This window comes from Callospermophilus lateralis, unplaced genomic scaffold, assembly GCF_048772815.1.
Source record: "Callospermophilus lateralis isolate mCalLat2 unplaced genomic scaffold, mCalLat2.hap1 Scaffold_120, whole genome shotgun sequence".
In the NCBI taxonomy this organism is placed as follows: Eukaryota; Metazoa; Chordata; class Mammalia; order Rodentia; family Sciuridae; genus Callospermophilus; species Callospermophilus lateralis.
Genome location: NW_027512320.1, coordinates 1,369,428 through 1,383,463, shown reverse-complemented (window position 1 = coordinate 1,383,463; position 14,036 = coordinate 1,369,428). Strand labels below are relative to the sequence as shown.

Below are 14,036 nucleotides of genomic sequence, written 5' to 3'. Positions count from 1 at the left end.
TTTGCCACTGGTAAGCAGAAATCTCTCCCCTCTTCCTGGTAGCCATGTACTGTGCTTCTTTCCTTCTCTACAGCCCTCTGCCATGTTATCCTGCCTTACCTTGTGCCCAGAGCAATGGAGCCGGCTGTCTATGGACTGAGACCTCTGAAACTGTGAGCACCAAATAAAGTTCTCCTCCTCTAAAATTGTTCCTGTCAGATATTTCGGTCACAGCAGTGAAAAAGCTAATTAAAACATGCTTCAATCAACTAAACAACTTGACAAAATATGTGAGGCAACTGCTTTCCAGTGCTGAACCTTAGGCATTATAGGATTGTCGTTCAGGAGAAAAAGAGAACATGCCACACTTGTTTCTGGCTTTCAACACTGACACTCATCCTCAAAGGCTCTGTACCCTTGGGCCCACTCCTGGCCCACTCCCAGGAGACCTTGCATGGGTTACCTCATTTGTCATTTGAAATTCAAGAATGGAGCAGCAGGTGACAGGGAAGTGGCTCGCTCATTTCTTCCTGACCACAGTGGGTAAGATTTGCACTCTATCTTTGATGATCAGGATCAACTTCTCCTAAAAAGGTAATGTTTGCACTTCTTGCTGGTCTCTTGACATAGGAGCTCATGGCAGACTGACATCCATACCTCAGTGTATGATAAAGCTCTTAAGATGATGGAACATTCTCTTTTTGTAGACCAGTACCTCTAAATACATAGAGTACAGATTTGCAGAGGTGAGAAGCACAAATTCCTTAAATGGTTTTATGAGAAAAATGGTAATTGAGGTCATTTCTAGTTTTTCCCTTTATTCATTTTCTACTGCATCATAAAAAACCAACATGAACTTGGGGCTTAAAGCAGCATCTATGGCTGGCAGTTCTGTGAGTCCAAATTCTGGAGTATTGGTGAGGCTCAGTTTGTGCCAGGATGCTCTACGGAAAAGTCTGCTTTGGGACTTATTCTCTCTCTCTCTCTCTCTCTCTCTCTCTCTCTCTCTCTCTCTCTCTCTCTTTGGCAGAATTTAGTCCTTATGATTTTTTAAAAATTTTTTTGAGAGAGAGAGAGAGAGAATTTTTAAAATTTATTTTTTAGTTTTCGGCGGACACAACATCTTTGTTTGTATGTGGTGCTGAGGATCGAACCCGGGCTGCACGCATGCCAGGCGAGCGCACTACCACTTGAGCCACATCCCCAGCTCAAGTCCTTATGGTTTTAAGACTGAAGTGCTGTTTACCTTGCTAGTTGTCAGGTGGGGACAGGTCTCAATTCCTGGATGCCACCCGTATCTCTTGCTGCATGGCCTTTTCTGTCCATAAGGCAGCAACTGCATATCAAATCCTTCTAGTGCTTAAAACCTCTTCTACCACAAGCTGGAGAATACTATCTGATTTTTAAAGAGCTCATGTGATTAGGCCAGACCATCTAGAATAATCTCCCCAACTGTGCTGTGTAATCACAGAAGTAAAATATATCCATGATCTTGGGAATTATGCAGGGTGTATGCACTGGCAGGGGTGGGTGGATGTTAAGAAATTATGGAGGCCAAGTGAGAATTCTGCATACCACATACCAGTTCGTCTTGGGCTTATAAATTGAAGATGTAGCCACAAATACAGATTGTTCATTTAGTATGTACATTGCATTATCAAAATAGGTCTCATTCTTGTAAAACAGGGCTTCTGAGTGAATTTCAGTCATACTTTTGATAGGCTGTTCTATGCTCTGTCATATTGGAAGCTCCTGAGTGATAGCAACAGAGGTTTCCCCAAATTACACCACATCCTGCACTTTCTTTATGTAATGTGGGTTATTATGTTGGTTCCCATGCTTCAGAAGCTATATGAGCAGGGAACATAACCCATATCCAAATATAGGTCTATCCTATCAAAATGAATCTTCTTCTCTTCCTGGTTGTAAGGCATTCAGTGTGTAGTAAACTGGTCACTAATGGTTGGTCTTTACTGATAATGCCCTGTGAGGGCCCTCTGTTGATGGTGAATGGGATGCTGGGTAGAGGGAGACCTTGGATCAGTCTGAATGTTGGAGCCTGTTAGTCCATGCATGGTTTCTGTCCCTGCCACTGCCTACTATTTCATGTGTGCCTTAGCCAGGGTTTGGTGACAGAGACTGGTGGCAAGTGGCTGAGTCATTTGGTTAGCCTTTCCTTTGTCTGATGGTATGTGCTTGTCCATAACATATGACACGAAGGTCTTCATGTTTATTGCTCACCCCCATTTGTCTGTTTACATGCCTGCAGCTCAGACCTCCTTGCCATGGATCTTTCAATATTTTTCCTTTCACATTCTATTTCCCATATACATATATAATATAGGTAAATGTTACATATGTATTTACATGTACAGAAAGTATGTATTATAAAATATAACATAAATAGGTATTTGCATATATAGAGTATATATTATAAAATATAGTATATATAAATATGTATACACACACACAAACACACACACGTATACTAATACACTTTTGGCCACTTCTCACACAGAATGGGTGAACAGGTACATGAAACTGTGCCCTCTGGAAGATTTCCCACAGAACTGTTTTTCAATGACGACTCTGAGAAGATGTGCACTCACCTATCTGGATGGGGCATCTATGAACCAAGCGCAGACGTTTTACCTTCTTTCATACATAAAAAGAGTACAGCACAGTGAGATCACCTAGCAAAGGTCACACAGAGGAGCCTTGGCAGAGCTAGAATGAGAGTCCAAATCTTACAATTGTCAATCTGATGATCTCTCTGTTCTGGGGGCTTTTCCTCAATGAGATAATCTCCTCTGAGCAGGTTATGTTATAATCTACTGCTGCTTGTTGGCCTTTTGCCTAGGAGGTAAGAGGGAGACAGATCCTGGGGAGAGTAAATGTCACTTTGGGAGGATAGCTTTAGGCAACTTCTTTGAGAAGGGAGGAAGGCTTGCTTCTCCTTTAAAAGGGAGGACTGAGGGAGAAGTGGACTGCTTTTGCAGTCCTGAAGGTTTAGGGGCTTCTTAAAATTCAAGATTTAGACTCGCCAATCTCACTTGTTGGAGTCCAATTTTCCCCCAGCTAGAGCTCTGAGCTTGTCACATCAGACCCACATTTGTTGGAACTTAACAATTCCTGGAGCTTAGTTCCTTGACTATTAAGTCTATGGTTTGGGACTTAGCTTTCTATGTCTTTTTTGCAGCAGGCTTTGAGAGCTGTATGCTATGCTACCAAGGAGGTGTTCTGCAATATGACCAATATGATTCTGCAACACATTAGCCCAAAGGACTTAAAATCAGCATATTCCAGTAATGTAGTCACGTCAATGTGTATAGCTAGATTATAGAACCAACCTTGGTGTCCCTCAATAGATGAATGGATAAAGAAAATGTGGTACATATACTCAGTGGAATATTACTCAGCTTTAAATAAGAGTAAAATTATGGCATTTGCCAATAAATGGTTGAAGTTGGAGAATATCATGCTAAGCCAATCCCACAAAACCAAAGGCCAAATGTTTTCTCCAATATGCAGATGCTAATTTACATTAAGGTGGGGGGGCACTAGGGAAGAATAGCCTTACGTTGAATTAGGTAGAGGTAAGTGATGGGAGAGGAGGGGAGGGGATGTGGGGACAGGAAAGATAGTAGAATGAAACAGACATTATTACTTTATGTGTATATGTGACTACATGACCAATATGATTCTGCAACATGTACACTCAGAAAAATGAGAAATTATATCTCATTTATGTATGATATATCAAAGTGCATAAATGCATTCTACTGTCATGTATAACTAATTAAAACAAATAGCAAAAAATTAAATCCCTAAGAAAAAGAAAAGATAAATTATTAGAAATTTTCTTGAGTTTTTGCTCAGAAATCTTCAATGGATATTTCCTAAAGTTTGGTGCCTTTTCTCCATTGATTTCTTCAAGTACTCTCTTCAACTTTTGGGGTGTTTAAATGTTCTTTCTCCAACCACACAGGCAATCTGCTTCAGTATTGTCTGACTCCAGAGATTTGAAGCATTTTATATACATAGCTTTTTAATTCTACCTGGTTAGCTTTCTCATACAAACAGCTACTATTGGCTGATTCTGTGAGCTGCTGTCAAAAGTCCACTGTTGATGAATATAAGTTCCCCAAAATGAATTGTATGATATTTGATTTCCTGCACATCACAGTGGCTACTTTTGATGGCAATGTTGGAGATTGAAAGTTCAACTTGTTTAGAAAAAATCCAAGTGTTCATATTCAGATTTATACAATTATCTTAATACACCATGAGTGACATTGTTCCTCTTTCCTCCTACTGAGGATTCATTTTGACCAGAGCCAAACAATATTTCTCCCATTTTACTGTATTTTTTGTCAACCATAAATGACTTCAAGCTAGCTTGAAGTTTGGGGAGGTATTTTGGACCTGGGGTAAGTAAAACCATGCATCTAGACATGGTAGGCAGCCACATAGGCACTTTTCAGCGCAAGCAAACATACTGCCCTGTATTTATCACTTTACTATTCTGTTTCTAACCGATGAATGGTTTTGCCAATTCTCAAATGCACAGCTATTTAGTAGCCAGAATGAATGTGACACTCTCTTAGGCATTTTCCAAAATTAAAGTATTTGTCCTTGTTTTTTCATCAAGCTAACTTTGGGCTCTTTTAAGTAAAAGGCAGAGAATTCATAAAATGAAGAAAATTAGGAGGCTGTGATCTCCTTAATTTCCACAAAACATTAATGTAAAACATTTAAATTCTCTGCTGTTTCAGCTCTCCCCTTTCTCAAAAGACTCTTTTCCTCACATCTATGCAGAATCAGTTTCCCAAGGCAGACACAGAGAATTTTGCCCATTACAAGAGTCTTTCTCAAGGAGGAGAGGTTTATGACCTCTTTTATTACACCAACCATTAGCAGGGTGATGGCAAAGCATTGCTCCATTACTCTATTGGAGGAAGGTTTGAGGGCCTTTCCCATTCTTTATTACCAACATTATGTTAGAAACTTTGCAAGCATCAAATGCTCTTGCAAAAACATGCATTTTAAGGTTAAATATGCATTTTCATTGTGTTAAAATATAACAATATGCAATTTAACTTTCTGAGAAAAGTACACACAGATTTTAATGTAACTTACTTGGGAATAATAATAGTTAACAGTTCCAATTGTTTTGTTGACTTTTTTCCAGATGAGAACAAAATTATTATTATATTTGTGGTAGCTATTAAGGGAACATTGGATGTACAATGTGGCATTTTATTAAGTATCCACTATGACAAATCAAGTGGGAGGTGTAGTGATGTTTGTCAAAAGTCAAGCCCAACATCAGAGAGCTTGACTATGTAATCTAAAGATCTCAAAGGGCTTTACTCAAACAGAATACACATATTTCTTATGAATAATTTATGCCTATTAATGTATTGGTATGCCAAAGTAAAGAAAATAATTCTCTTAAGAAAGAAGAATTCAGAAGTTTATACTTAGGTATAACTGAGTTGAATGGTTTATCTGTCAGTTTCAATTGTATTACCCACTGCTGTAAGGTGGTAATTGAGACCCCTTTCTGTTCCTGAGGTGGGCAGGAATTACAGCTGAAATAACATGTTATTGGGAACAAGGCACTGAATTAATTGAGGCAAATGTATAAGAAGGCCTCATTTTAACAGTGCAACTCTGAAATCCCAAGGAACAAGGCTAGGTCGAATAGTCTGTACCGTAATCGATAGTAGGGATGGTGGGCAGTCTAAAGAGTCAGCTTTGGGGAATTTCAGTGTTCAGGAAGAAAATGCTAGAATCCCAAGGAGGGTACTGATATATGCCAAAAACAATCTAATAGTAATGAAGGTCCAATGGGCCTAGGGTAGCAGTGCTGGTGTTCTCTTGAAGTTCCATCATTAGACTCGCCTTCATTGTAAGATGTGCCTGCTAGTGACACTGTGCAGAGGGAAGTTCATAGTACTCCCTGAATCTCCTCTGAGCATTTTACTTGTTTGGAACTAGGAACTGAAGATGGCCACTGATTGGAGGAGTTTTCCAGAAGGGACATTGACCACTATTGTCAGTGGGTCAGTTCATGAGCCTCTGGAATCAAGGAGTTGGGATGACCAGAGGAGTTAAAGAGTACAGAAGGCACACAAGAGTCAGCTGAACTTGTATGTGGATCATAAAATGGAATCCCACCTACCTGTGCTGAAGTGGAGCTCTGGGCCAGGAACACTTGCTGACATGAATGGGATCTTGGATCACCAAACTTGCATACTCCAGAACTTGCCAGATAGAAGATTCTGCTCACTATATAGGTAAACAATCCTTTCTTATCATCCATCTCCAGGCTTATTTTATCTTTTAGGTATAATCAAATATGTCTACTGGTTCTCTTGGCCCACCCTTCCCCAGATCAATTACCCACCTAGAACCACTTTCTCCCTGGTCAAGGTGACTTCCTGGGGCTCTGCTCCATGGATGGCTATGCTGGTCTTCATACCGACTTAGCCACACTGTCACTCATTTTTATTTTATTTAGGACTGACATTTTCTGATAGCCCTCTCCATGTTTTCAAAATACGTTTAGAAAAGGATCAGGTGATCCTACTTTGCACATGTGCTTTGTAACATACCCTCTCTCGTTACTAGTTCTTCACCTGCCATTCAGGAAATTATGTCCAAAAGAATCTTCTTAGCCCTTGGGAAAGACTATAGTTATGAAAATTTAGGCAAGCTAGAAGGTTGGCATGAGTGAGTCTTCCTGGAGTTTCAATATTGTTATAGTAATAACTTACTACATAGGTTCACAAGGTGGGCTCTGATCATATTACCTAAATGAAAAATGGGAATACAAAATCAGTTGAGGAAACAGAACTATGCTAAATTAGTTTAGAGCTTCTCTCAGATTGTTTTGTACTATCACTTAAGAGAACTTCTGCATCTGTTCAATCTTAGATTTTATTTATTTTTTATTTTTTGGATAAACTCAGGCTAACAGAAAAATTGCAAGGAATTCTGGGTTTTGTTCTAAGCCATTTGAGAGTAAGTTGTTGGATTGATGACCTGCCACTCCTGGAAATTTTAGTGTATTTTTTCCTACAGAGTGCAATGTTCTCCTGCACAGCCATGGTGCAAACATCAGAGCTCTCTCTGAAGTTACCGAGAAGCACTATTGCCACCGTGTCTCAGGCTACATTTAACTTTTGCCAGCTGTTCCAATATTGTCCTCTGTAACAAGAGTGTGGATAATAGTTCAGTATTTGTTAGAGTGTTTCATGGGTCTCCTTCAATCTGAAAATGTTCTTTAGCCTATCATTAATTTTCATAACCTGACAGTTTGCAAGATTAAAGGAAAATTATAAGATCAACCTCCATTTGGGTTTTCCCCATGTTTCCTCATGATTAAATGTAGCTGGTGCCTCTTTGTCCAGGGATAGTATGAAAGCAGTGGTGTGCTCTTATTCTACATAGAACATGATTTTGATTTGTCCCACTTCTGGGGATATGTTTGATCACTTAGGGTGGCATCAATTAAGATTCTCTGGAAAAAAATAAAAAACAAAACCTCTCCTTTGTTCTGGTTAAATATTTTGTAAATATTATTTTGAGATAAGTAAATATTCTGTCCCTCACAAAACTTGCAGTTTATATATCAGTATGGGACTCAGAGCTTCCTATTTTAGTCAGTAGTTTATAATCCATAGTAATCATATTTCATTGTCATGTATTCTGATGCTCAAAATGGGTGCCTCTTCAAATAGCCTCCCTGTGTTTTGACATGTGTTCCCCTTTCTCTGACTTCCTCCTCAATGGTTGGCACAGGATGTCGAAGGGCTTATCCTACACTTGGCCGGCAGAAGCCCTGCACTCAGCCCTTTCTCCAAGATCTGGATCCTTTGAGCAGAGAATGGGAGAATGGAGTTGAGAATCCAGGCTCTGGCACCAGGTGTGCTTCTCGCTGTTGAGGTGTGCAACTCCCTGACCCCCTCTCTCTCTCAACAGAGCATCTAGTGAAAGGAATAGTTCTGCAGCTTGGAGGATGAGCGTTCTTGAAGCCGGCTTAGAGAAGAGTGCCACTTTTCTTCTTTTAGAAGAAATAACAGGTGATCCTCGATACAGAGAGTGTCTCTCACTGTCATGGAGTAAGTAAGCAAAAAGTTGGCTGAAGCTAAATGATGGCCTTAACAATTTCTTTTTCAGGCATTGATTATAAGTCCTGTATTTCAAAAAGGGTCTGCAACAGTGCGCACATTATTGTACCATATTAGTCATTGAAGAAGACGGTTGTGCCAGGCACATGCACTGAGATAGTCTCTTGAGAAGCTGCCTCAGGCAGCTATTGGTTGGGTTGCTGCTCAGCTTCAGTTATTCCTCGTCTGAGTACTATCTTTAATAAAGTAAAGGCATTGTAACCCTGTGCAATTGAAAAGCAACCAGAAGAAGGGAAGTTTTCTTCTATTTTCTCTCCGGCATTCAGTATTTGACTTCACATTATTTTTGGTTTTCACTATTTTGTTTTTCTAGGTGTGATATATTCTTTTTGCTCCATGCTGCCTAATAAACCCAGTTAATTCATGTGAAAATCCTGCATCACCTTATGTGAGATTGCCAATGTTTTTTTTTTTTTTTTTAAATAAGATCCCCAAAGTGCAGGAAACCAAAAATAAACAAGTAGAACTATATCAAAGTGAAAAGCTTCTACACAACAAAAGAAACAATCAATATAATATACTCTGCAGAATGGAAGAAAATATTTGCAAACTGTAAATCTGGCAGTGGGTTAATATATGAGTTATAATAAGGATCTCAAATAACTCAAAAGAAAATTTCCAGATAATTCAATTAAAAACTGGACAATAGACCTAAGTAGAGACATCTCAAAAGAAAAGCTACAAATGGCCAGTAGGTATATGAAAAAAAAAATGCTCAACATCACTAATCATCAGAAAAACAGTGAGCTGCCACCTCAAGTTAGAATGGCTGTGATTAAAAAGACAGACAGTAAGCATTAGGGGAGGGAGGTGTAAATTCCCACTGTTGGTGGAATGTAAATTAGTGCAGCCAATATGAAAGGGTTTGGAAGTTCCTCAAAAATTAAAAATGAGTAATTATATGGGTAAGGATTCACACACACACACACACACACACACACACACACACACAATGCAACAACCGAAAAAGGATGAAATTTTGTCATTTGCAACAACACAGGTGGAACCAGAGAGCGTCATGTTAAGTGAAATAAGTCAGATACAGAAAGGCAAATGCTGCACCATCTCACTCATATGCAGAATCTACAAAATGTTGGTCTCATAGAAGGTGAAATAGAATGATCATTACCAGAGGCTGGGGACAGTGGTTGAGAGGGTGAGATGAGGAGAGGTTGGTCAGTGGGTATTAAGTTAGTGTTAGGTAAGAACAAGAAGTTCTGGTGTATTGTTGCACAGTAAGGTAATTATCAGTAATGAGTGTCCTAGGTATTTCAAAACAGCTATAAGAAAGGATTTTCATTTTTTTCACTACAAAGAAACAATGATTGTTGAAAAAGATGGGTTGCTATAATATCCCTGAGAAGCTTCATTTTCCTGGCCTTGCCTTAGCTCTCTATTAAGATGTTTTTCCTCTTAGTACATAGTTAAAATGCTGGTAAGTAATAGCATTATCTTTGCAAAATGAAAGAACTTTTAAATTTTATTGCAGAATATAATGTGTGAAACAATTTTTGTTTTAAATTAAGAAAAACTAGGTAGTTCAGGTGGTTGGGATATAACTTAAAGGAACCCAAGGTTCTAGATTTAACTGAAGAAATGGGTTTTTTTTGTTTGTTTGTCTTTTTTTTTAAGGACTCTCAGAGCAGTTATTCAAGAGCTACTTAACAAATCTGCCATTGTCATGATAAGAGATATTGCTGGTCACTTATTATAAACCTTTAGCCCCTTTTGCAATTAGTTCATATATTTTTCTTATTTCTTAAAATATGATTCATCTAGTAATGTCACATTGTTTAAAAAATATTGTTTATTTATTTGTAGTTGGACATAATACCTTTATTTTATTTTTATGTGGTGCTGAGGATTGACTCTAGGGCCTTGCAATGTGCTAGGCGAGCGCTCTACCACTAAGCCACAACCCCAGCCCCATAATGTCACATTTTAAAGAGACTTGAATAGTTCCAAGTATAAGCAACATTGACGATCACAGAGTAATTCTTGTGTTAGAAAAGATTAAAAAGAAACAAAAGTTAGTACAAACTGAAAAAGTAAATTAAGAAAGTACAGTGAGGCAAGCCTGTAATCCTAGTGATTTGGGAAGCTGAAGCAGGAAGATTGCAAGTTCAAGACCAGCCTTGGGAACTTTGTGATATCCTGTCTTAAAAAATAAAAAGGACTGGAGTATAGCTCAGTGGTAAAGTACTCTGGATTCGATCCCTAGTACCACACAGGTGGGTGCACGCACGCATGTACTCACACAAGAGCTAAATAGAAGTACGGCACAAATTAGAATAAATACAAATGGACTAAATCAGAAAATAAAGCTTAATGGATTATATTGTTAAAAGCTGGGATCTATGTCTTTTAGAGCCACATGTAGAACTTAAGGACATGTACAAATTTAAAGTAAAAGGATGACAAAGATACATCTGGCAAATACCAAGGGAAAAAAAATTAAGCTGGTGTAGTTAGATTAATATTAGATAAAATATCTTAAAGACAGAAAATATTACTTTGTTAATAGAGACATCAGATAATGATAAACTGTAGTTTATCAAGATGTTTTTAATATATATACTTTTAATAATACCATCAAAATAGTGAAGGACTGGTAGAACTGAAAGGAAAAATTGATCAATCCACTGACATACTCAGACGTGTGTTGGCAGCAGTGTGGAGAGCAGGTTGTGCCCTCTCTGAGTTAGTCCGTGGTGTGTAGAACAGCAATTTCCAGGCTCTTCCTGAATCTTTGTCAGTTCATTTTGAAAAGCAGCAGTTTGCCATAAACAAACTAATTGTGAGTTTTAAGTGTTAAGAAGGAATGACTCTACACCTTGTTTGTACAAGTAAACAACCACCATTTGCCTGGCACACTCATAAGGCATTAACTGATAAACTATTCATGCTAATAAGAATGAACTTATTGAATTAATCAGAAGCACATGGATATATGGGCAAATCAAACTCATATCAGAAAATCCAGGCCCACGAGCTTATGGAACACACCAGACCAGTGAATGATGCAACCCCTCAGTCAAGACTCATAAAAGGAGGCACACTGTAAGACTGGACACAGAGGCACCCTGATTCTTTCACTGGGGTCATTGGTCACAAGCCTTGCCCTGGAAAATCACCACCGTGAGGAATCTTTAGCAGAGTGTGGTTTCTCCTGCCCATGATGACCACACAAGTCCCATTCCAAGCTGACCCTCCAAATTGATACTGTGAAACTACCTCCAGACCTTGGCCTAGAATAAATTCTTGCATTGTGTCCTGAACAAGTTCTTTGATTGGTTTTTAATCTTATCTGACCACCCATAGTGACTCTGCATTCCTATCTGCTCTTTGCCTTTGCTCTCAGGGAGCCTCTGGAACCCCTGTGGCTGCCTTGGCCCTTTCCTTGTCTTTCTGTAACCTATATATATAATTGGGTGAAGTGTGATATGTGACTTGAATATTGTAGATAATAAAAATTAAGACAGGAATAAAAGAACCTGTGATTGCCTATCCTATGACTACCAGGTGACCCATGAGTATTCAGTGAATTACCATTGATGAAAGTACCTGTGAACTGTTTATTGTTCGATAAATTCTGACATTGTGGGAAGATACAAACCTTTTTGTCTATGTTAATGACATAGCACACTCATGACAAACAACCAGCAAAGATACAGAAGATTGGAGCAACACAGTTAACAAACTGGACCTAGTAGATATGTGGAGGTCCCAAGTCTACCAGTTAGAACACAGTTTTTCTTACAGAACATTTAACAATTGACCTGTTCTTGCATAAGAGTCTGTAAACTTTCTATGAAGGGGCAAATATGAATATTTTAGGTTTTGTGGATCAAGAGCCAAAAATCAGGTATTATGTAATGAGAAAACAAATTTTGAAAACTTACTGATGAAATAAAAAAACTTTATGGTTGTTAAAACTTGAATTTCGGGAGTGGGGCAGTAGTTCAGTGGCAGAGTGCTTGCCTAGCATATGAGAGGCACTGGGTTCGATCCTTAGCACCATATAAAAATTAAAAAATTTTAAAAAACTTGAATTTTGTGAATAACAAAATATCCTGCTATTGATTTTTTTCCTTCAACTATTTTAAACCATTCTTAGTTTGAGTGGTAGACCAACAGAGCTGACAGGCTAGATTTGCCCATAAGTTGTGATTTGTCAATCCTTAATTTGGGTTATAAAGTAAATTTCAGTAGACTTCCAGTGGTAGGTACCATGACTATAGATCACAATCCCATGAGTTCATTGAAACTGGGTTAAAACTTAATAACAAAAAGAGTTAGTAAATTCTTGCATATTTGAGATTTTTAAAAAAATGTGTAGTGAAATAGTTCCTGGGTTAAAAAATACATTTAATGCATGTTTATAAAGCATATATTAAAATTTGTAAGATAGGATTAAAGTGGTAATGTGAGAGAAATGTGTAGCCTTCATCCCCCACCCCCTGCCCCCTCATGCTGGGGATGGAACCCAGGACCTTGCACATACTAGGCAAGTGCTCTACCAACAAGTTATACCCTAGCCCCAGTCTTAATTACTTATACAGCAGAGTCCAAATACCCACAGGTATATAAGAATAGTATAATAATACTGGATAATCCATAGAAGGAATTTACCACAATAGATCACGAGAGAAAAAACAATGTCATTTGGATAGATTCAATACATGCATTTGATAAATTCAGTTGTAAGTAATGTTTTCCACTTAGATTTCTTTACCTTCGTTTTGATCAAGAATAAGGCGGGAGATGTAGCTTAGTGGTCACTGTGCAAACAGGGAAATTTAGTATAAATAAGAGGTCATGGGGAACAAGGAGGGCCCTGGGGGCTTCCATAATTTAACACTCTTCAAAAGCACAGACAATAGCAAGAGGTGGGGAATGCCTACCTAGCACCTGTAAGGCCCTGGGTTTGACCCTAGTACCATAAAAGAGAAAAATTAAAATGTATCCCATTTTGATTGAGAGAATACTATTAGCAAGACTATGAGAGAATATAATCAGAAACTTAGAGCTTTACTATTTTGGCAAATGACCACAGACACTCATGGAGAATCTGTCACCAATCTTAAGGGGAAGGCAATGTGACAGCAGTTAAAAGTAAGAACCCTGGAGCCACAGAACCCTGGGCTTCTTCTCGGCTCTGCCACTCTCTTGCAGTGTGGCTGGGGGAAGATCACGTAGCCCCTGTGTGTCTTGGTTTCCTCTGCAGATGGGGGACAGCACTTTCATGGGCAATTGGTATGGGGCTTAATGGGTGAATGTCCACACAGTCCATAAAACAGTGCTAATGAGGACCACGCTGCCCCTCACTGCAGTCCCTGGAGTTTTTCTGATAATGCCTTCACTGCGGCTTCTCTTCAGGCCCTCTTGATCTTAGCCGAAAGGCCAAGCTAACGACTCTATCTAGGCTTTGGTAAAAGTGTTTCCCCTTTCAGATAACAATTGACCCTTCTCTCTGTGTGTCTGAAGGTGAGTGATTTCACGTGGAGCCACGATGGGACTCAAGCACTTATTTCGTATTGAGATGGGTTTGTCCTGGTTGGTTCTGTCAGTGGACAAAGACACTGGTCATCTGAGATCAACCTGGAAAGTCAAATCACATGTGGCATATGGACTCCTGATGACCAACAGGTAATGCCTCTGACTCTGCATGTGTAATGGTAAAATCTTGGGGGCTGAGGAGGAAGAAGGGTGTGGGAGAGAGGGAGCTGGTGTGAAAGCCTCTTAAAGATCATCACAGTGGAGAGAACCAACCATCAAGGTAAAAACTAAAACAAAAAGTCTAAATGAAGCATAGATTTTTCCACCAGTAAGGTAACTGAGTTAACATTTTAGTTTATA

At 38.9% G+C, this 14,036-nt stretch overlaps 1 pseudogene; it reads left to right on the top strand.

Moving 5' to 3' along the window:
- Positions 1-830: 830 nt before the first annotated feature.
- LOC143637773 (tubby-related protein 4-like) overlaps positions 831-14,036 on the top strand; it is a 55,916-nt pseudogene continuing 42,710 nt past the window's right edge.